Raw genomic sequence first — 25,201 nt, 5'->3', positions numbered from 1 at the left:
CCATCACTCCCCAAAATATACACAATGAAGAGAGTATAACATACCTCAATAGAGCCATATCTGTCATCCAGAAAAATATGCTCACACAGCTGTGTAGAATCACATGTTGTTGCTACAAAATCCTTCTTGATGAAAACTTAAACTCCTGCCGCACACTTGGCACCTTTGATGAAATATCAGCATCTGTACAACAAAACTGAAAGGTGTTTGAATGATACCTTGATTAAATTTTATTTTATGGGTGATTTATATGTGTGTGTGATTTAATAATCGAACGTATCTCCTCACAGTGTGACTCTCAGACTTAGATAACATGATGACACCTGTAAGGAGCATCTTGGCTTCTGTGTGAAGCATCCTGAACATTCATTTAGGAACATTAAACGATTGTTAAAGCGATTGATTTCTTTGCGTAAGAGCCAGTTTAACTTTCAAATGAGTTGCTATTATTTGTCAGACTGATTTTCTGTAAAACTTAAGAAATTGTTAAACTACTATCAGTTTCAGGTCATTATGTAGTATTGACATCGTCTTGTTTTTTTCTGACTATCTAAAACTAAAGTGCATCAGGTCTATTATTAAATCAGAATTAGGTTTTTTCGTCATTATACAATGCATAATGAATTTGTCTCCTTATATACAAATAACATACTAGACATAAGTATATACAAAAAACAAGGGAAATTTGTTAAAAAATGTATGAAATATGTACAGAAATGTAAAAATATAAATGCGTAACGGAAATCAGCAAATCCTTCAATTAAATTTCTTTCCTTTGAAAAGACTAAAACAGCTATTATCCAAATTACTTCAGCCACCAGTGTATTTAAAAACACAAACTCTGATCAGAGATGCATATAAATAACCAATGAGTCCGAGTCAAAAGTGTAGAAGTGGGTGGATTGTGCAGGTCTAAGTGAAGAGCTTTGTGTTTTTTAGACGAAACAGGGTTTTTCTTTGAATTTAAATTACTGTGTGTGTTTCCAATTATCCAATTGAATAGAAGTTAACTGTCACAACCAGTAGCTGCAGTTGATCTTTGGCTGGTTATAACTTGGATGAAAGTACATTGCTCAGCTCCAGCTGGCCTCAGTCCACTTTAACCCCTTAGGGTGCCAGTATTAAATCAGCACCGACATCTATCAACAGGCACATAAATGTGACATTAATATGGCCGCTGTATTTAAGCGGTTTGGATATCAGTTACTGATGTGGCAACAGTGTGTGTGTGAGACTGTGCGTTTGCCCCTTGTTCTTTATATGCACACACATCACATGCAAACGCCACGGTGTCATTTGAAGTCCAGCCAAAGGTCTGTCCAACAAGCCAGTCTGTACCCATGATGTTTGTCCCCTCCGAACCTGAGCAGCTGCTAAGAGACTTAGCTCCTCACCCGGCTCTCAGCAGAAGTGGAACACAGTGCTTGTTGAGCTGTTCCCTAATACCCCTATGATTCATACTTGTTCTGTTCGCTTTCCCAGAATGCAGCTCTACGTGCCTCACTGTGCCGAGGTCCTTACCCTCACCAACATTGTATCAGTGGATTACTCATCCTTCCACTGGGGCAACATGCCGCATTTTGTGTGTGTGTGTGTGTGTGTGTGTGTGTGTGTGTGTGTGTGTGTGTGTGTGTGTGTGTGTGTGTGTGTGTGTGTGTGTGTGTGTGTGTGTGTGTGTGTGCACTTGTGCTACTATCTAAGTGTGGCCCAAGCGTCGTTACACATTCACCAAGTGTGGCCCTCATTACCAACAGTGGCCCATTTTCCGGACCCCTCTTGGTCATGCTTTAGATCATGCTAAAATCATGTCTAAAACCTTCTGGTGAAGTTTTATAATTTTTGCCAAGTGGGGCCCAGGAGGTAGGTATGTGTAAATATGCGCACTCGGCAGCACCCCTGTAGACAGGAACAGGTATGTCAACGACCCATTCACACACGTCGTTCACACACTCGTCTGCTGTATGAATGGCTTGCTGCTGCAGGGAGGCTCTGAGGGATTAAGAGGAGACACTACTTACTGAAGGAACCAGGCTCATTAGACATGATTTGATTCTGTTTTGTAAGGAAATTTAAAATTTTATAGAAGTCTTAACTAGCTTTAAACTTTAACTTATACTAAAATAAAGGACTATCACAACAAAAAAAGACAATTTAAGAAAAAAGTAGTAAAAGAAAACCAGAACAATATTGACCATAAAATTGCCAGGCTTGTGATAATTTCTTTAGATTTTAAATTAACCACTAAAATACAGATGTTAGACTTTTATAAAACATCTAAATTTTTTCAGTCCTAAAACACCCGGATAATTTTTCACAAGAACAAAATTTAACTTCATTTGACCATATGCTTGTTTCCTCAATCAGTACATTTGAGAATGTGTGTTGATGTTTTTGATGGAAACTACTACTTTTTAAAATGATAAAAGTCCCCTGTTTGATGGCACAGAATGACATGGGTCCCACTTAGATAGCATGGAGCGATGTTCACACTCTGCAATGGACACCGATTAAAGAAAAAAAAATAATGGAAATTTTAATTTAAAAAATCAAAGCTTAAAAGAATGTAAGACTTTTAACTGCTATCATTCGACTGGTGTGATAAAAATTATTCTAAGAAGACAAATGCAAATAATGTGTGCCATGAATATGCAAAGCTTGAATATAGCATCACTCACTGCTGGTTTTAACAAATTTTTACAATGTACTTCTGTCCTCTGTCTGTAAATAGAAGAATGTGTGTTGATGCATGGTGGAAGAAAAAGTTAACCACAGATGCCCAACTTGGATAGCATGGCATTTCATGGCATGGCATGGCATGGCATGGCATGGCATGGCATGGCATGGCATGGCATGGCATGCACACTCCAGAATGGATGAGTATGAAATGAGTTTTTGAAATGTAAAAATAGTAACCTAAGGGTATCACAAATTAATGTTATATCATTACTATCATTACTTTTCTGCTTTACATTTAATAGATTATAATAACTAACAAACACAAAGTTTAACATGACTGAACAGAAAGCTTGAACCTAACCTTCTGCTAATGTGCAACCTTGAGTGTTGTAAAGGTACAGAGCTTACATGTAGCATCGCATCATTGGTAGAAACTGCTGCGGTGTTTTCATCTTAGTATGTGGCACTCGCCACAGCTAAGTATAGATGGAAATAATCAAATGGGGATACTGACAGCAAATTAATTATTTTTTTACAATACACAATAAGTATTAAAAAATAAATAATGCATAAAAACCTTTTGAAAATTTCTGTAATAATTAAATGAAGAAGGAAAAGAAGGTCCACTGTTGGATGGTACAGAATGATAAGAGTCCCCTCTTTGATGGCACAGAACGACATGGGCTCCCTCTTAGTTAGCATGGAGCGATGTTCACACCCCTGCATGTGTGTGTAAGAAGAGGATATATGCCTGATCAACGATTCAACTCAGAGATGAGTCACATTCAGTTCAATAATCCTGGATATTACAAAGTCCTAAGATGGTGTTTTTATAACCTTTCCATTAGTTTTTTTAAAAAAAAAAATTCTGTTGTAAATACAACATGACTGATTGGCATAAGTCTGAAGTGTTCTTTGAGGGAAATCAAAAATGTAAATTTCAATATAGTTTGAGATGAGATGGTATATTTGATGGGTTACTTACAGAATCAGTATCTTCTAGCATAACTGGATTTAATATTTTTGTCATAATATACTAAGGTTCAACTTCAGAGTATATTTCAACCATTTTCAAACTTTATCTAATTAAATGCTATTTAGAAGCAGATAGAACAAGTATGTTTTAAGGAAAAAGAAAAGCATTACATTTTGCTAATGTTTTGTATTCTACCCAACTTTGCTTGTAATAGCAATAGCTATCACATAACACCTGCCTACAATCACGAATGTAAAACAGTAAAAAGCACAATACAAGATGTTCCGTGAACTCAAGTCAATGTTTATTTAAAGTGATGTTGAGTCCACACACACTCCTAAACTGAGGGTTTGTCACTTGCTTTTGCTGGACTCCTAACGACGGTAATGGTTTTTTACATAATAAACTGTTCAGACAGTTTATCACATAAAAAAAACTCATAGGCTCATTAAAAGAGCCCCCCCCCCCCCCCCCCCCCCGGTAGTGCAGACTTTCCACCCTCAGTGATGAGTGACCACAACGATAACACACAAATTACAGAAATATTAAAAGTGATAGAAAAATAGGGAGACGCATTTAAAAACCATGAAAAGAGCTACAGACAATGAAAATATTTTTTAAAAAGCAAGAGGTCGTTATTAACAATAAAAATTAAATAATAATCAAGAAGAGCATAATAAAAAAATTGCAACAGGCAATAAAATAATGAAAAGCAAGACATAATACAATGACAAGCAAGGCACAATACAAACAATGAAGAGTTAGTGGTAATTAAAACAATGAAGTGTCATTGTAAATGGAGCATCAGTGGATGCTCCATTTACATGGACTACCAATGTTATGAGTCTAACACTGAAAGCTCCATTTTACTGGACTCTCAGTATTAACACTCTACATTGATACTCCATATGCGAGCTCCCAGAATGACATTGAACATTGATCATCCAATAGGCTCCACAGACTCTTTGACAGGACAGGCAAAAATGTAGGGGTTGCTTGGAGAAACCCCAACATTGTCTCTAGTGTTGATCAGAAGATCTATGGATTCTTTTGTATCTGTTGAAAGGAGTATTGGTACTTTGTGTCCTCTTTTCCCACGCACTTCTATCCTGGTGAGGTTTTCACACATTTTTTTTTCAAAGGCTGTGAATATAATATGTCTGAACTTTTCGTTTCACTGGCCCGTCTGGTCTCAATTTGCAACGCCTTTGATGCCTCCAGAGATCTGTTCTGATGTACATAGCCAAACAAAAATAGCATGGCAGAAAGTCTGTTGCTGACAACAAGTAGGTTGTTTGTCTTTTTGGTACCATTTGTCCTTGACGTGCGGATTTGACTGAACAGTTATGTATGTACTTTCCCTTGTTCCTTATTTTGCTCAGAAGAAGACTGCGCATCGTGGATCCTTGCTTGTGTGCAAGTGCCTTTGCAATGTCAACTTCATCTTGATGTTTTCGCATCAGGTGTCTTGTAACTTTTCTGAAAGGCTTCTCACAATAGAGGCAATAATTTTTCTTGTCATAGACACGTTTGTGTGGGGTGTTTGAGGACATTTTCACTTTGACACCCTTCAAACTGCATTCAAGGACATTTTCATCCGTTTTCATCCCAGTCTTAACTGCTTTTTTTGTGATGACTTTCTTGGCTACTTCATCATCTACTTCTGTCGGTTCATCATCAATATCATCTTCTTCTTCTGACATATCAAGGGAAAGGGAGATCTGTGGTTCTATTTCCTGAAATACAGAAAAAAAGAATAAGAAAATGAAATGAATGCTATAAATTCTCTCACAACATTTTTGTTACAGTTTTAGCACAGTTAGAATCAATATTTGTCAGCCCTGGCCAAAAAGAAATTAATCCACAATTATCATTTCAATGACAGATATACAGTTGGTACGGAAAGTATTCAGACCCCTTGAAATTTTTCACTCTCTGTCATTGCAGCCATTTGCCAAAATCAAAAAAGTTCATTTTATTTCTCATTAATGTACACTCAGCACGCCATCTTGACAGAAAAAACAGAAATGTAGAAATTTTTGCAAATTTATTAAAAAAGAAAAAATGAAATATGACATGGTCAGAAGTATTCAGACCCTTTGCAGCGACATTCATATTTAACTCACATGCTGTCCATTTCTTCTGATCCTCCTCGAGATGGTTCTGCTTCTTTATTGGAGTCCAGCTGTGTTTAATTAAACTGATTGGGCTTGATTAGGAAAGGCACACAGCTGTCTATATAAGACCTTACACCTCACAATGCATGTCAGAGCAAATGAGAATCACGAGGTCAAAGGAACTGCCCAAGGAGCTCACAGACAGAATTGTGGCAAGGCACAGATGTGGTCAAGGTTACAAAAGAATTTCTGCAGCACTCAAGGTTCCTAAGAGCACAGTGGCCTCCATAATCCTCAAATGGAAGAACTTTGGGACGACCACAACTCTTCCTCGACCTGGCCGTCCAGCCAAACTGAGCAATTGTGGGAGAAGAGCCTTGCTGAGAGAGATAAAGAAGAACCCAAAGATCACTGTGGCTGAGCTCCAGAGATGCAGTCGGGAGATAGGAGAAAGTTCCACAAAGTCAACTATCACTGCAGCCCTACACCAGTGGGGGCTTTATGGCAGAGTGGCCCGACGGAAGCCTCTCCTCAGTGCAAGACACATGAAAGCCCGCATAGAGTTTGCCAAAAAACACATGAAGGACTCCCAGACTATGAGAAATAAGATTCTCTGGTCTGATGAGACCAAGATTGAACTTTTTGGTGTTAATTCTAAGCAGTATGTGTGGAGAAAACCAGGCACTGCTCATCACCTGCCCAATACAATCCCTACAGTGAAACATGGTGGTGGGAGCATCATGTTGTGGGAGTGTTTTTCAGCTGCAGGGACAGGACGACTGGTTGCAATTGAAGGAAGGATGAATGCGGCCAAGTACAGAGATATCCTGGAGGAAAACCTCTTCCAGAGTTGCTCAGGACCTCAGACTGGACCAAAGGGTCACCTTTCAACAGGACAATGACCCGAAGCACACAGCTACAATGACAAAGGAGTGGCTTCAGAACAATTCTGTGACCGTTCTTGACTGGCCCAGCCAGAGCCCTGACCTAAACACAATTGAGCATCTCTGGAGAGACCTCAGAATGTCTGTCCACCAATGTTCACCATCCAACCTGACAGAACTGGAGAGGATCTGCAAGGAAGAATGGCAGAGGATCCCCAAATCCAGGTGTGAAAAACTTGTTGCGTCATTCCCAAGAAGACTCATGGCTGTACTAGCTGAAAAGGGTGCTTCAACTCAATACTGAGCACAGGGTCTGAATACTTCTGACCATGTGATATTTCAGTTTTTCTTTTTTAATAAATTTGCAAAAAATTCTACATTTCTGTTTTTTTCTGTCAAGCTGGGGTGCTGAGTGTACATTAATGAGAAATAAAATGAACTTTTTTGATTTTGGCAAATGGCTGCAATGACACAGAGAGTGACAAATTTCAAGGGGTCTGAATACTTTCTATACCCACTGTATCATCTTCAATGTGAGAAGAGGAATCCATCACTACATTGCAGACACTCCCTGGCTGATCACTGTTGGCACTGTGTTGAGTGTCAATCTCATTTGATGCTTGAGGAGAGCAATTGGCTATGTGGGTTTGGTCCTGTAAAAATAACAATGCAAAATCAACATATTAAATTATGTTATAAATTTTATGATAATGTTTATAACTTCTTACAAAATGTTGAAATAGATAATTAAATGCTTACTTTCTTTCCATTGTTATTACTGTTGTTTGTGACTCCCTTGTGATCAGCTTGGTGTGTGAAACCTGTGAACACATAACAGACATTTACCATATTCAATCAATTAAGGATTACATTTGCCCTATGCATACAATCTTGCAATATTAGCTATAGTGTATGCATATATTGTTTTAATGATATGTTTAATTGGTGAGGTGACAAAGTCAGAACTGTCTGTCTGGGCACATACTTGTGATGGCTTGAAGGCATTCTTCAATGGTAGGGCGTGCTTCTGTCGATTTACACAGCATTCTGCCAATGATACCTTGATGCCTTTCCTCGCACTGAAGAGTAAAGGTGCCCGCTCTGAGATTTTGAAATAACGTCAGTGGATCGTTGGAGTAGGGTGTAGTTGCTTGATAGGGGTGCTCTCCATCTGTCAGTATGTAATGCACCAGGCACCCTGCTGTCTGCAATACAGGAGATTCATTTGAATCAATGTCCAGTCATAATCACCCTTCCATATTGCACAGATTGCAATTATATATATATATATATATATATATATATATATATACAGTGCCTTGTGAAAGTATTCAGCCCCCTTGAACTTTTCAACCTTTCGCCACATTTCAGGCTTCAAACATAAAGATATAAAATTTTAATTTTTTGTCAAGAATCAACAACAAGTGGGACACAATCGTGAAGTGGAACGAAATTTATTGGATATTTTAAACTTTTTTAACAAATAAAAACCTGAAAAGTGGGGCGTGCAATATTATTCGGCCCCCTTGCATTAATACTTTGTAGCGCCACCTTTTGCTGCAATTACAGCTGCAAGTCGCTTGGGGTATGTCTCTATCAGTTTTGCACATCGAGAGACTGAAATTCTTGCCCATTCTTCCTTGCAAAACAGCTCGAGCTCAGTGAGGTTGGATGGAGAGCGTTTGTGAACAGCAGTCTTCAGCTCTGCCCACAGATTCTCCATTGGATTCAGGTCTGGACTTTGACTTGGCCATTCTAACACCTGGATACGTTTATTTGTGAACCATTCCATTGTAGATTTGGCTTTATGTTTTGGATCATTGTCCTGTTGGAAGATAAATCTCCGTCCCAGTCTCAGGTCTTTTGCAGACTCCAACAGGTTTTCTTCCAGAATGCTCCTGTATTTGGCTCCATTCATCTTCCCATCAATTTTAGCCATCTTCCCTGTCCCTGCTGAAGAAAAGCAGGCCCAAACCATGAGGCTGCCACCACCATGTTTGACAGTGGGGATGGTGTGTTCAGGGTGATGAGCTGTGTTGCTTTTACGCCAAACATATCGTTTTGCATTGTGGCCAAAAAGTTCCATTTTGGTTTCATCTGACCAGAGCACCTTCTTCCACATGTTTGGTGTGTCTCCCAGGTGGCTTGTGGCAAACTTCAAACGAGACTTTTTATGGATATCTTTGAGAAATGGCTTTCTTCTTGCCACTCTTCCATAAAGGCCAGATTTGTGCAGTGTACGACTGATTGTTGTCCTATGGACAGACTCTCCCACCTCAGCTGTAGATCTCTGCAGTTCATCCAGAGTGATCATGGGCCTCTTGGCTGCATCTCTGATCAGTCTTCTCCTTGTTGGAGGTGAAAGTTTAGAGGGACGGCCGGGTCTTGGTAGATTTGCAGTGGTCTGATACTCCTTCCATTTCAATATGATTGCTTGTACAGTGCTCCTTGAGATGTTTAAAGCTTGGGAAATCTTTTTGTATCAAAATACGGCTTTAAACTTCTCTGCAACAGTATCTCGGACCTGCCTGGTGTGTTCCTTGGTCTTCATGATGCTCTCTGCACTTTAAACAGAACCCTGAGACTATCACAGAGCAGGTGCATTTATACGGAGACTTGATTACACACAGGTGGATTCTATTAATCATCACCAGTCGTTTAGGACAACACTGGATCATTCAGAGATCCTCACGGAACTTCTGGAGTGAGTTTGCTGCACTGAAAGTAAAGGGGCCGAATAATATTGCACACCCCACTTTTCAGTTTTTATTTGTTAAAAAAGTATAAAATATCCAATAAATTTCATTCCACTTCACGATTGTGTCCCAATTGTTGTTGATTCTTGACAAAAAATTAAAATTTTATATCTTTATGTTTGAAGCCTGAAATGTGGCGAAAGGTTGAAAAGTTCAAGGGGGCTGAATACTTTCACAAGGCACTGTATATGATGCGGGGGTCAATTATTTCCCAAAAGGCCGTATAATCCCTGCAAAACAGCGCATAATTCCCCCAAGAATCTCACATTTCCACGAAAAAAGAGAAATATGCGGGCCCCGCTTGATATCACAATTTCCGCATAAAATGAGAAAACTATAACCAATATAAATGGAGTTATGAGTGAGTTTTTATGTGACGCCCGGCCTGACGTCATCAATTCGCGCATTCACACACACCAGTGTTGCCAACTTAGTGACTTTCTCACTAAATCTAGTGACTTTCCAAAGTGTCCTAGCGACTTTTTTTGGTCAAAAGCGACTAGCATCAATCTAGCGATTTTTTTTTTTCTGCCGTTTTGGAGACTCTGACAGGAAAACTCGGATAATTTTGCAGTTACTGTTGTTAACGAGCAGCAGGTGCTGCTGTGAGAGCTTCTTCCCCTCCGAAAGCACAGGCTGTCAGTCCAGTAACTCCGTGGCCAGACGGCAGGTGAATTGCGCATGCACAAAGTCACTACAGATCCCATCCAGACTTACGGAGCGAGATATAAATGAAAATGTTTCTTCACTGCCATACTAAAATAACCACAACATTTAGCCTCTAGTACAAAAACATATTTTGGGTGTTTTATACTCACTTTTTGGTCTCTTCCACAACGTTATTCCTCTCTCCTACAACACTGATTACAATTACATGCAAACTGGGAAATATGCAAATTAGGCGATGGCATTATTTAGCAACTTCTAGCAACTTTTAGGACAGCCAACACCTACTTTTCATACTGAGGAGTTGGCAACACTGACACACACACTAGAAGCACGAGCTGATGCGGAGCGCGGTGCTCAGAGACGAAAAACAAGAATGGCGAATGCTCAAAGATCACATTTACCTACGAATATTTCAGCCAAAGACCAGCCAAAACAGGACCCAGATTTACTGCACGAAAGTAGGGGGAAACTTTTTGCACCCCGTGCAACATCGTTCTGGAGCACCAAAGAAAATCAACCATGTTGCAGCACTTCTCCACGACGAAGCACAGCAAAAGGTTTGCTGAACACAAAGGACTCAAACAACAACTTAGTGGTAGCCTATTAACAGGATGTAGGAGAAGCATCACCTTTTTTCCCCAGTTCTTATATTTCGCATCTTTTTGCATATTTCACAACTATTCGCATACTTTGCAACTTTCCGCAATTTCCCCGCAATTTCCCCCACAAAAATTGGCCTCAGGATCTCATCACAGGTGTCTCTGTGCATTCAAATGCCATCAATAAAATGCACCTGTGTTCTTGGTCCATATCAGATGCCTGCCCATACCATAACCCACCGCCACCATGGGCCACTCCCATCCACAACACTGACATCAGAAAAACCGCTCACCCACACGACACCACACACGCTGTCTGCCATCTGCCCTGAACAGTGTAAAACCGGGATTCATCCGTGAAGAGAACACCTCTCCAAATGTGCCAGACGCCATCGAATGTGAGCATTTGCCCACTCAAGTCGGTTACGACGACGAACTGCGAGTCAGGTGGAGACCCCGATGAGGATGACGAGCTTGCAGATGAGCTTCCCTGAGACGGTTTCTGACAGTTTGTGCACAAATTCTTTTGCGTTATGCAAACCGATTGTTTCAGCAGCTGTCCGAGTGACTGGTCTCAGACCATCTTGGAAGTGAACATGCTGGATGTGGAGGTCCTGCGACTGTGTGGTTACACGTGGTCTGCGGTTGTGAGGCTGGTTGATGTACTGCCAATTCTCTGAAACGCCTTTGGAGACAGCTTATGGTAGAGAATGAACATTCAACACACGAGCAAAAGCTCTGGTTGACATTCCTGCTGTCAGCATGCCAATTGCACGCTCCCTCAAATCTTGCCACATCTGTGGCATTGTGCTGTGTGATAAAACTGCACCTTTCAGAGTGGCCTTTTATTGTGGGCAGTCTAAGGCACACCTGTGCACTAATCATGGTGTCTAATCAGCATCTTGATATGGCACACCTGTGAGGTGGATGGATTATCTCAGCAAAAGGAGAAGTGCTCACTATCACAGACTTAGACAGATTTGTGAACAATATTTGAGAGAAATGATGATATTGTGTTTGTGGAAAAGTTTTAGATCTTTGAGTTCATCTCATAAAAAATGGGAGCAAAACAAAAGTGTTGCGTTTATATTTTTTTGAGTATGTATATATAACATTAACAATGATTAAAATATTATAATATACAGTTGAGTTTATGTAAACTGATTTGAATACTGACATGTGATACAATTCACCATACAGCAGAACTAGTTTATTCATTTTCAGCTCCACATTTCACATATTTAAAGACATGTAAACTCATAGCAGTCATCATGGCCATTAAAGCGACATTACCATCCTGTACTTACCTGGATATCTGACTCTTCTTGTATTTGTATTGCATGCCTCAAACATCTTCATAACTTGACCAAGACAAAGATCCAGCCATTTGAGACTGCAAAGCTGATTGTGCCAAATCCAGTTTCCTGCTTGCTCCAAAATCTGCGATAAACAATTTGTTGCTGATATCTGTAAATATTGAAAATGATCCTTAGACATGTACCCTCTTAATACAATATCCACAAATAACGTCTTTTCTATGATGTATAATGAAAATTGGATAATAAATACATTCTACCAGATAGTTTATGGCTATGGCTAAACGATTTATTCTTTTTTTACCAAAAAAATGTTTTCGGGCTTCAGGTCTCTGTGCAAAATCCCGCGTGAATGGAGTTCTTGTAGTCCTTGCAGTAGCTCCTGGCAGATCCACAGTCTTTGAGCCTCAGTCAAACTTTCTCTGTCAGGAAAGTTCTTGTTTTCAATTACCTCCGCCAGACTGTATTTGCAGAGAGGGGAGACAAAATAAGCAAAGTAATTATCTTCCAACACTGCAATTGGTTGTAAAAGATGTTCTGTTTTGAATGTTTCTGAACATAGACATGTGCCATTTTAATCTAATTTTGAGAAATATGCTTTGCACTCTTTTGACTGCAACTTTGTTGCTCAGGAAGAATCCTGGGAAAATTTCAGCAGCATTGCATCCATTTGCAATCTTTTTTGTGGTGTTAAAAACAGGTTCTCCAACGTCCGTAACGCCAGGTTAGAGGCAAGGTTTTCGAATGAACTCATTCAACGGGATTCCTTGAAATGCAGAAAAAAAACCTATTAGACATGGTCATCATTTCAGAATTTGTAATTTTGTTAGCGGCAATAACTCCCTAACCTGATTAACAGGAAACAAATAATATGCATTAATAGTGTGATATAAGTTTCAGAAATGCTCATGTGTTGCTGCATTACCAGGCATGTCCAACAGAAAATAGCTCAGTAGTTACCACTATCAACAATACTTTGAAACCTTGTCACTGTAAATATTTAGATAAAAGGTGTAACATTAACTATGAGGCAGAAGAATTACAGTATCTGCATTTCATATAGTAAACTTTCTCAGTTTTTTTTGTTGTGAGTTCTATAGAATATTAATGCTACCTACACATTTAGACATAAATATTAAAGTAGTACCATGGCAGTGCACATGTTTATATGGTAAGTGGACAAAAAAGTCATTTTTAATTGTTAGCATTTATACATTGAGGTTTTAGCATATTAAATTAAAGTGCTGCAAATTAACCTTACCTTTTCTTTGCTGAAGGAAGAAAAACTTGAAGGATGGTAGGTTAAATGTCCTTCTTGCACAGTACCTCTTCATATACTTACCTATAAAACTATTATATCTTTATATATTGATGAAAGGTGCACAAATAAAATAAATATTCAGGTAGATGAATCTCCAATGAAGGAAAACACATGGAAATGCTTTTGCGTCCTCTAAAGCTGTCGCTCCCAAAAACAGAAAAGACAAGTAAAAACTTCTGTGAGGAGACCGGTATCGATATAAAACCCTGCCCAATGATCGGAACAGTGACTGGGTCTTTGGAAAAAGATCGTTAACCACCCCTGACATGAATGGTGAATCAGAGCAGCAAGACCAGACGTAGACACATGAAGGGTTACAGGGTTTCAGTTGATGTGAACTGCTCAGTTTGCCCAGCAGATGTAAAAGGACTGGACAACAACACAACAGAGCTGTGACAGAAAAGGAATCTAGCTTTGTAGAGAAGTTGTTGTCCAACAAATATTGATCCACTTGTTTTTGCTCTGCATTTCTGCAGAAAATAGGAATAAAACTAAAACCAAAAAACACCCGCACTTAATTTGTGAGTTAAAGAATGATGGGACCATTTGTAGGGAATTTTTGTCATTGCTGTGTCTTGTAAAAGAGATTTATCTAGAAGAGATGAGAAGTCTGAATCTGGCTTGTTTAACCTGAGCCTTACGGTAAGCTATGTCTCAGCAACAGATTCTGAAGTACGGGCCAAGGTGTGTTTTAGCTGATGATTTTCATGAGGCCTTCCATGCCTTTGGAAGTTAAAAACTCCTGCAGAGGCAGAGTAATTTTTTACTGGGAATGGGCTGATGTAATTCTAAACTGCTGTTAAAGGAAACAAATGATAGTTCATGCTATAATGAAAAAGACAGGCTCAGGCATATTCAGAAACAGGAAAAATCTACTTGAAAGTGTTTGAAGTACACTCATACTTCTAGGTTTAAAACAAACAAAACAACAACACACAAGAGGTTGTACTGAAATGTGAAAGTTCTGGCACATTTGTTGAGTGAAACTAGAATGATTTATTTTATTTGACTTGAATGGTTCAGTTTTTTGTGAATACTTGGATCATCACAATTTGCAAAGTGAATAAAACCTTTGAAACTCATAGAATTTATTCATGCATAACTACAAGGGAAATTGGTCTGAACGTAAGTCAGCCTGTGATCTGTTGCTACAGCAGAAACCTGGTTGTCTCTTTGGCCATGGCAGAGTAAAATTGTGCGTGGGGGTTGGGCAGTAGCCTTCAAGAAACATCACCTTTAGCTCTGTCCACACAAGCACATTCGTAGCGCCTGAACATAGAAATGTAAATTGTGTGTGGGGGTTGGGCAGTAGCCTTCAAGAACATCACTTTTACGTCTGTCCACACAAGCAGGGACCAGGGTCTGCGAATTAGCTGTCAGCTATTGACCTATGAACATGACATCGGTTAATGTAACAATGTTTGTTGTTCTGTCCCTATCAAATAAACAAATAAACAAACAAGCATGTTAGTATAGAGCTGGAGTTGTGATCAAAAAAGGCATTAAAAACAGGTGACATTTGACTTATTCCACAATGTCTGTTACCACATTATGAACATTAGTATCAAAATCCCACCACTCTCGGAAAAGAAATCCTCACGTTCATATTTTTACAACCACCAGGACCCACCAGTACGGAATTGTAAAGAAAAGCATGAGGTTTTGATCTGTGAAGCAAACAATGCAATCTCTATTTACGTCATTAGTTAAATATAGGGAATTTCTGTGGGTTTTTGCTTCTTAAAAAATGATTTGTTTACCTTTAGCAGACACACATAGCAATGTCATTACAAAAGAAAAAAAAGCATTAAATACTTGGTGGACAACAACTCATTTGAAATAATGAATTCTTTTCTGTCTTAATTTAGTTTGCAAGTTTCTTTTTTCTTCACTGCTTGTAAATCTGCTGGATGAATTGTACGCGTGTACAGATTCTCTGTCAACAATGTTCATTGTCATTCCATTCCTAGTTTACATCATTGATCTTTCACTCTTCATGTCTCGAGATCCGGTCTGTATGCACTAATTCACCATTCCCGATGAAGAGAAGCAAAGCATAATATAGGAATGTTCAGGTGCACACATCTGGGATCAGAGCTCCAAAGTATGCTTCTGAATAGTAGCACTGGTACAGCCAAATATCTCAGTCACATCAGCACAGGATTTGGTCACCACCTCCCAAAACTGTCATTGCTGTCAATAGTAGCGTCACTGTCAGCATTTGTTCTGCACCAGTCATCGTGATTGAATGTAGTTTCTACTTTTTTCTGCTTAACACTTCAATGAAATAAACCTCATTCAGTTTGTTTTGAAAACAATCTACAAGTAGATGTAATACTTAAAAATTTATTTTTAAAAATCTTACTTACTGCAGAAAGGTGAGTGTAATGCTAAATAATGTCATAGTTGCCTCAATTAGTCTATTTTCAATAACAGTGGAAACTCATTGAAAAAAATGATTGTTTTTATGGCTGACAGAAAATAAGGTCCACACTTTGGTGGTACAGATTGATAGGGGTCCTCTTTTAGATAGTCTATAACGACACAAGGGCCCTTTTAAATAGCACAGAGCGACATTAACACCCCAGTGTGTATACATAGATAGATCATTTTAGTATTTACAATAGTCCCAATTAGAGAAAGAATCATTTCCAACTTTTTTGTGACATGACTGTAAGAATTATTTACTCAGAAATGAATGCTAAAAAGATGTTCATTAGACCACAATAAACTGTAGTTGCAGAAGTTTTAAATCAGAGCCTCAAATTAAAGGTTTTGCCTTCAAGAGTGAAGTAATACAGAGGCATACAAAGGTCCAGTTTGAAATTCACACTTGTCTCATTCATAGTACTTTCATGCATTTGTTCTCCACCAGTCCTCACAACTGAACATAGTTTTCTACTTTTTTCTGTTTAACTGACTCAATCATCTTTCCCTAGCTGCCCCTACATTCTGATCATCACCTGTGTCAGCAGTCAAACCTGTCTCCTGTCCACATTTATTTATTTATTTTAGGATAATCTGCTAATCACTCTTGAAAAATAGTTACACATGCAACTATTTTGGTTGCACATATGCAGTTGCATATGTGAGACTTGCTTGGGATTATTATATGTAAGCCACATTACCATGTCTCAGAGTGGACAAGTGGTTGTCTATTGCATAATAGCCATTGGCATTGGTGGCTGATGTCAGCTTGAGGAAAAATACCACTGTTTACAGACAGGGATGTGGATTTGTAGTTAAAGCTGCCCATTTCCTCTCATTGACTTCACCCATGGTGTTAATAGCTGCTCGTTTGATAATCCCATGTCAGAGCAGCCTGTTTGATCCACCCGCCCATGAAATGTGAATGTGGACCCAGACCAGACGTAGACACACAAAGAGTTCAATTGATGTGAAGTGGACTAGCAATACAGGGGTTTGACTGAACGAGAATCTACACACACACATCTGCTCAGTTTGCCCAGCAAATGTAAAAGGACTGGACAACACACAACAGAGCTGTGACAGAAAAGGAATCGAGCTTTGTAGAGAAGCTGTTGTCCAACAACAGCATTAAATTAAAAACAATCAAGGCAACAAAAAAATAGAAAACAAGAAATTGTGGCCTCCCAACCTACTACATTTAGCCTACATTTTCATCACAGGCACATGACACAGGTTCCCTCTTGGATAGCATGGAGCAACATACACATTCCAGAATTGATGATTCCAAAAATCCATGAGCCAAAATGAAGCCCTATGTAAAATACATAATGAATGTGATTTCAGTGTAATAATATAAAACTGCTATTGTACCATTTCTGTTTACGATTCTGATCCTTAAACTCTAACCATAGCTGAACACAAAGCTGGAACCTGCCATTCGGCTGCTGTGTTAGATGGATTGTTGTCAATTTACAGCAGCAGTTTTTAGAAATACTTTTAGGGGAGTAGAACCAGCATGGTTATCAACAAGGCTTTTGAATAAAATTAGCCAATGATTATCTGTCCAAGTGAGAGCATTAACAAAATACATTAGGATCTCCTAAAGATGTAAGAACTGAAACAACTGGAACCAAAGCTACATAATTTAGAGAACATTTACCTTTGACTGTGCCCATTTAGATTTTCAGAGCAGTTAGCAGTATCTATATTTGTAAAAGATTTTATTCAGCAATTCTGCTTGGTGACATGATGCAATATAAACTCTTGGGCATTAGAAAGTTAATATGTGGGCCAGCATCTGCTCCTACACAGATGATGACCCTAGATGTAGATATATGACAGTTGGACTTTGAACTGGCACATCTACAGATATAGACATATATGATAATAGCTGTCTTTGAGTGATTTTATGTTGACACCAACACTTTAAATGAAATAAACCTCATTCAGTTTGTTTTGAACACAATCTACAGGTAGATGTAATACTTGAAAATTATTTTCATAAATATTACTTACTGCAGGAAGGTGAGTGTAATGCTAAATAATATCATTAGTTAATCTATTTTCAATTAAAGTGGAAATTTATTCACAAAAATGAATGATTTTATGGCTGACAGAGAATAAGGTCCACACTTTGGTGGTACAGAATGATGGGGGTCCTCTTTTAGATAGTCTATAACGACACGAGGGCCCTTTTAGATAGCACAGAGCGACATTAACACCCCAGTGTGTATGCATAGGATAGAAGATCATTTAGTATTTACAATAGTCCTGATTAGAGAAAGAATCATTTACAACTTTTTTGTGACATTGTTGTAATAATTATTTACTCTAAAATGGAAAATTAATTAAGCCTCAGGAAATAAAATAAGCCTCATTCACTTTGTTTTGAACACAATCTACAGGAAGATGTAACACTTGAAAATTATTTTCAAAAATATTAATTAATGCAGGAAGGTGAGTGTAATGCTAAATAATATCATAGTTGCCTCAATTAATCTATTTCAATTAAAGTAGAATTTTATTCACAAAAAATGATTGTTTTTATGGCTGACAGAGAATAAGGTCCACACTTTGGTGTACAGAATGATAGGGGTCCTCTTTAGATAGTCTATAACGACACGAGGGCCCTTTTAGATAGCACAGAGCGACATTAACACCCCAGTGTGTATACATAATAGAAGATCATTTTAGTATTTACAATAGTCCTGATTAGAGAAAAAAATAATTCACAACTTTTTTGTGACATTGTCGTAAGAATTATTTACTCTAAAATGGATGCCATAAAGATGCTCATTAGGACCACAATAAACTGTAGTTGCAGAAGTTTTTAAATCAGAGCCTCAAATTAAAGTTTTGCCTTCAAGAGTGAAGTAATACAGAGGCAATACAAAGGTCCAGTTTGAAATTCACACTTATCTCATTTCATAGTATTTCATAGTAGCCCAGCAAATGTGACCGCCCCTAAGATAAAATGATAAAGACATGCTTGTTGTCAGGAAGTGTTTCAAACATTAAAAAAATATTACTTTACAAAGATTTCAACCATATTTCTGAATATATGTCAATGGAGTGGGACATATAAAAAATTCAGTAATTGTTTGTGATGTCACAGTGCATGTAACTAAGCAACACAAATCAAGGATTTAGAAGAAAAACTATTTAGACCAAATGACTTTCACAATATTTGGTGAGGTTTTTAAACATTTAAAACTTTAAAGTTACACGTAGACTTACTACCAATCAATTTGTGTATTGCACAGACAGTTCCATTGCAGCCCTGACCGACATCTACATATAAAAGAGGGGCCCTCCAGAGCCTGCAATGGAGGGCCACTCTTTGATGTGTAGGTGTCAGTCAGGCTGAACTGTTGTGTTAACACCTACAGCTCCACGGAAGGCTATGGAGGGCCACTCTTTGATATGTAGATGTCAGGCATGGCTGATGGGCCCCTCTTGGCAGTTTTTTAAAAAAATTAAAAAATGCATGTTTGAAGTTATATTCTGAAGAAAGACCTTAAAAGAAAATTTTATAAATGATTTTTGTTTCAACAAAATATCTCGAAACACTGGGCCACTGTTACCAGTTTTCTACGACAGTCCCCTCTTGGCTTGTCACACTGTGTCATGTGTTGTGTGTGTGTGTGTGTTTGAGGTCATATAAAAGCCCGACATGAAGCCAGCATGTGTTGCCCCCCATGTGTCAAAAGGTTTCATACAGCAATAATGGACGCTGTGTGCCTTGTATTATCACTTCTACCCCTCGGGCTTCTGTGCACACATGCACACAAACACTCGGGATGGGTGAATATAATAATATGGTGCCACCCTGCAGGTAGAGTGGACATCTACGTGGTGTTTTCCTCTTAGAACATAAAAGGCCTGGGAGGAGACTGTTAGACAGAAGGGAGATGCTCTGTCACAGGAAAAAATATGGAGGGTAAGGACTGAGGATGAGAATTTGGGAGATTTAAAGATGTAACAGAGACAAAAAGAAAACATACAATGCAAAAGGAGAATACATTAAACAGAAACAAATTACAGCTGTCATTCACAAGTCAAACAACTCAAATGTGGCCCTAAACACTGAGAGTGATTAAATTATAAATAATGACTGACTGATAAATTGTACTTCACAAAGACTGACAACATTGTAGAATTACTTTGCTTTATCATACAGGTGAATTTGCTCCTATCTGTAATTAACATCAGTGTTAAGCTACTGTCAAGCCTGAACCCCTACAGAGTGGTTGGGATCAGGCTTTTTGGACTCATGGTGATGATGAGGATGATGCAAAATATCTGTGAAACATTTGTTTTGATTTAATGGACAACAGCTACATTTGATAAATGATTATGGAATTTAAAGAGGCAACAGGTAACATCGATGAGCTGATCAGGAGCTCATCAAAAAGCAGGGATGCATGCTAAAATATGATCAAATTAATCTATAATAAAGTACAGGATATCTACAATGTCAGCTGATATCGAGGACATATATAGTACTTTCACAATTAATAAAAGCAGATAAAGAAAAAAGAGGAGAAAGCAGTGACCAAATCATGCTTTTTTTTTTTTTTTTTTTTTTTGCCTGAATAGAAACCTTACATATTTTGATTTTGGAAAACAGGGGGTCCTTGACTTAAGTCAGAATTACATTATTATAGCACGACATATTGCAATTTTCACTGTAAATCGGAACTCACATATTGTACATAATTGCCTATGTCATTCACCTACGCTAACACAGGGGTAAAACCGTAATCTAGGACATAAAGCCAGTGCACAGTAAAAATGAAAATTAAGTTTAAAAATAGAGAACAGTTCCATACCTTACAATATTGCTACCAACTTATATGTGGGAGGCATAATGAAAGGCAAAAAATAAAAAAACAAAAGAAAGAAAGCAACATAGCACAATCCAATATGGCGTACAACTGGAAAATGCAAACTTCCTCCTATAGCTTCGTGTGACGACGTATCCGTCTGCTCCGCTTGCCAACGAGTTCCCACGCAAAATTTCTTTGAACATCGCAAATGCCGTACGCCGGCATGATGGAACAAGACTGTTTTCATAAATTCATGGGAGATGGCGACGCAACCACAAAATAGCATAAGTCGAGGACGTCGTAAACCAAGGACCTGATGTATTTGAATCTTTTAATGAAGAGAACATGCTGTTTAACTGTCTTTTCTTTGGCTTCTTTGAGAGCATCAAGTGTGCAAACATATTTTTAAGAACTCGTCGTGGTTTTAAATACATAATCCACGTGAGAAAATAATTCCTGGAAACATGAAAAAAGCATGACTTGTTATGATGTCAAATGCTGAATTATGGAGTTTGATGTTTTGGCTCACGTCTCGATGATGTTCCATGTTCTTGACATGACGTCTGCCCCTTTAATGCCATAAAAACTAGAGCACATTAGCATAAGCTGTTCTCCTGCTCAATCGCTAGTTCCTAGACCTTCTGAAACATACAATTAGCAAGCTAGTGAGGCAAATGCATCTTTAATGGATGTCTCCAAAAGTTGAAAATGACCACCAACACCTGCACCTGTCAAGATCATTTTACACCAGTAATTTTTATTATTTTTCTTTTTTTTATCAGAGACATTCTTTGTTTTGTCCTGCTAGTATCTGGTGTCTGGTACGTTCCCATCAAAGTTGTCCTTCATTTATTGTAACAGGTAGCTCAGTCTGCAGCTGCAAAGGGAAGAAAATGTTCCACATCTGTAGCATGTGTTTGGTTTTCCACCTCTAATCAGTTTGCTTTATTTAAACTTTTGTTAAAGCTGTCAATTTGCACCTTCAGTGGACACACCCACAGTAGTTCTATTCAGAGAAAAACTGCTTATTTTTTCAATATGTTGATACCTAATGTATATATTTTGCAATTTTTTTGACAGTTTCCTTTGGAGTGGCAAAACATGTTTTTACTGCTTTACGTGGACAAGGAGACATGCAGAGAATGTGTAGTAGTTGTCGACATGTAGCTCGGAAGGCAAAACCCAGAGCATAATAAGTCCATAAAGAAGTTGCTGCTGCTCATTAGGCTCACAACTATAAGCACAGTAATAATTGAAAGCAGCTCCAATCATCCTTATCTGATTATTTTTTTATCAGCCCTCTCCTCCCTCGTCTGTATTATAGTGGCAGCAAATGGACAGAGTCATGAGAGATTTTAGTTTAAAAAGTAACCTGGAGCAAAAAGGGATAAAATAGAATTGAAGAGAAGTGTGGAGGACACGAGAAACATGGGGAAATGAGGAAATGAGAAAAGAAACGAAAGGAGGAAGTAGGAAGAAGACAGCAAGAAGAGATAAGTCCTTATCTCATTCCACAGTCACAAGTTTGTGGGCTGTATCGACTCCATCTCATCACTATTCATACAAATATCATTATTGTCATCATCAAGCAGAACTCAGAGTTTAATACGGAATTTTTGACAGGCAAACTCATTTCAGAGCCTGACGGCACAGCTCCACAAGTGACAAACGCGTGTTTTCGCCCCCAGTGACGTTTTGGACTTATCCAAAATGTCCTGTTCCACATTTGACATTAGTAATCAAAGTAAGTAGAGTTTCTGATAGTAGCTACCTGGGTGCACCAAATATCCATCACATTCAGCACAGGTTTTGGTCACCACCTCTCAAAACCTGTCATTGCTTGACCATAGTAGCGACATCACCTGTCAGGCATTTGTTTCTGCACCAGATCCATGCGTGATTGAAATGTAGTTTTCTATATTTTTTCAGTTTTAACACTTAAATGAAATAAAGCCCTCATTCAGTTTGTTTTGAACACAATTACAGGCGTAGATGCAATGTTTTAAATTTTATTAAAAATTTCTCAAATATTACTTACTGCAAGGAGGTGAGTGTAATGCTAAATAATATCATAGTTGCTCAATTAATCTAATTTTCAATAAGTGGAAAGCTTATTCACGAAAATTGAATTGATTTTATGGCTTGAACAGAGAATATAGGTCCACACTGTTGGTGTAAGAACGATAAGGGTCCTCTTCTTAGATATTCTCAATAGGACAGCGAGGGCCCTTTTAGATAGCACAGAGCGACATTAACACCCCAGTGTGTATACATAAATAGAAGATCATTTTAGTATTTACAATAGTCCTGATTAGAGAAAAAAATAATTCACAACTTTTTTGTGACATTGTCGTAAGAATTATTTACTCTAAAATGGATGCCATAAAGATGCTCATTAGGCCACAATAAACTGTAGTTGCAGAAGTTTTTAAATCAGAGCCTCAAATTAAAGGTTTTGCCTTCAAGAGTGAAGTAATACAGAGGCAATACAAAGGTCCAGTTTGAAATTCACACTTATCTCATTTCATAGTAATTTCATAGTAGCCCAGCAAAATGTGACCGCCCCTAAGATAAAATGATAAAGACATGCTTGTTGTCAGGAAGTGTTTCAAACATTAAAAAATATTACTTTACAAAGATTTCAACCATATTTCTGAATATATGTCAATGGAGTGGGACATATAAAAAATTCAGTAATTGTTTGTGATGTCACAGTGCATGTAACTAAGCAACACAAATCAAGGATTTAGAAGAAAAACTATTTAGACCAAATGACTTTCACAATATTTGGTGAGGTTTTTTAAACATTTAAAACTTTAAAGTTACACGTAGACTTACTACCAATCAATTTGTGTATTGCACAGACAGTTCCATTGCAGCCCTGACCGACATCTACATATAAAAGAGGGGCCCTCCAGAGCCTGCAATGGAGGGCCACTCTTTGATGTGTAGGTGTCAGTCAGGCTGAACTGTTGTGTTAACACCTACAGCTCCACGGAAGGCTATGGAGGGCCACTCTTTGATATGTAGATGTCAGGCATGGCTGATGGGCCCCTCTTGGCAGTTTTTTAAAAAAATTAAAAAATGCATGTTTGAAGTTATATTCTGAAGAAAGACCTTAAAAGAAAATTTTATAAATGATTTTTGTTTCAACAAAATATCTCGAAACACTGGGCCACTGTTACCAGTTTTCTACAACAGTCCCCTCTTGGCTTGTCACACGTGTATGTGTGTGTGTGTGTGTGTGTGTGTGTGTGTGTGTGTGTGTGTGTGTGTGTGTGTGTGTGTGTGTGTGTGTGTGTGTGTGTGTGTGTCTGTGTGTGTGTCTGTGTGTCTGTGTGTGTGTCTGTGTGTCTGTGTGTGTGTGTGTGTGTGTGTGTGTGTGTGGCTGTGCAGTGTTGATTGCTCAAACAGTAATGGCTTATTTTTCAAGTGCTACTGTAGAACAAACGGTAGCTACACAGTGCTGCTGTTCGTACAGAACTAAGACAAGTTGTGATGTTCAGCATTCTGTTTGGCGAACAAGAGTTAAAGTAGAATCTGGACATGATCATTTAAAAGCAACTGTTGAGTTTTAAAACCAAAAAATGCTGTAAATTAGCTGATTCTTGCTTCTCAAAAGTGAATGTTTCCTGGCTTTTATTGTGCTCTATGGACTGTTAGTTAGACCCAACAGGCAATATGAATTCACTGTACTTGTTATGCTAATCTACATACTGTTTGAATTTTACTGCTAGCTATATATGTAGTATGTTTAATGTCAGAGCCGTACATCATAAGAGTGAATTATGAGTCAGTTTTCAATGTTAGCTTACACTTTGTTTGAGTCACATGTGTGTTGTACTTTCCTTGCTTTCCCACCCCTCCCTCTTCTCCCATCCCTCCCCCTTGCCCTCCTCTGTCCCTTTCAACCCGCCCGGCCAGCAGGCAGATGGGTCCCCCCTATATAGAGCCGGGTTCTGCTCGAGGTTTCTTCCCTGTTAAAAGGGTGTTTTTCCTTGCCACTGTCGCCTTTGGGCTTGCTCTGGGGGTCAGGCATATGGGTTTTGTAAAGCGTCTTGAGACAGTTTGATTGTAATTGACGCTATATAAATAAAATTGAATTGAACTGAATTGAATTTTAAAAAATCTGATTCCATTGATAATGCAATTGATCTGCAGTTGCAACCCTAGATTTCTTATTATATACTCAAAACGTCATTGTATTGCCTTACGAAAGCACAATTTCCTGTTTAATGTCTGTTTGAGACTTGTCATTGTCATCATTGCTGGCTGGATGGTCAAACAACTTCAGAAGCAAACATAAAAAATCAAACCTTGTTGTTTTAGAAAACAATCCAACACATACCGCTGTTTGCATTCTTTGATCAGGGGTTTTTCTTTTCCCTCGCAATACTACTCAAGTGATTGTATGAATTCCATAAAGGAAAAGATTGCCTGAAAGTGTGTGTCATTACCGCTATGCTGGATTGATTTTTATGCTTTGCCTGGCTCTGTGATGGCAGAGATGAGCCCTTCTGGTCAGAGAATATTTCATTCAACTTGTGGCTCTTTAAGTGCCTGACAGCCACCGTGGTTGAGCCATACCGATGCCTTAGGAGACGAAGGCACACCTAGAAAGATTATTA

The 25,201-nt window shown here is 38.4% G+C and overlaps 1 protein-coding gene and 1 long non-coding RNA gene across 6 annotated transcripts in view; one reads left to right on the top strand and one right to left on the bottom strand.

Moving 5' to 3' along the window:
* Positions 1 to 25,201, top strand: part of sik2b (salt-inducible kinase 2b) — a 67,969-nt gene that overhangs the window by 16,160 nt on the left and 26,608 nt on the right. The gene's annotated exons all lie outside the window — the stretch shown is intronic.
* Positions 4,323 to 7,952, bottom strand: LOC127536688 (uncharacterized). 2 transcript variants are annotated; one of them, XR_007945783.1, is made up of 4 exons: positions 7,639 to 7,952; positions 7,413 to 7,474; positions 7,172 to 7,306; positions 4,323 to 5,388 (listed from the first exon to the last, which is right to left on the bottom strand). It is a non-coding gene; the product is annotated as an uncharacterized LOC127536688 (long non-coding RNA). The 2 variants fall into 2 exon arrangements; XR_007945782.1 differs by lacking the exon at positions 4,323 to 5,388 and having other exon boundaries at positions 7,078 to 7,306.

This window comes from Acanthochromis polyacanthus, chromosome 13 (genome assembly GCF_021347895.1).
Source record: "Acanthochromis polyacanthus isolate Apoly-LR-REF ecotype Palm Island chromosome 13, KAUST_Apoly_ChrSc, whole genome shotgun sequence".
Classification (NCBI taxonomy): Eukaryota; Metazoa; Chordata; class Actinopteri; family Pomacentridae; genus Acanthochromis; species Acanthochromis polyacanthus.
The sequence above is the reverse complement of the archived record's forward strand: the minus strand, read 5'-3'. Positions and strand labels throughout refer to the sequence as shown.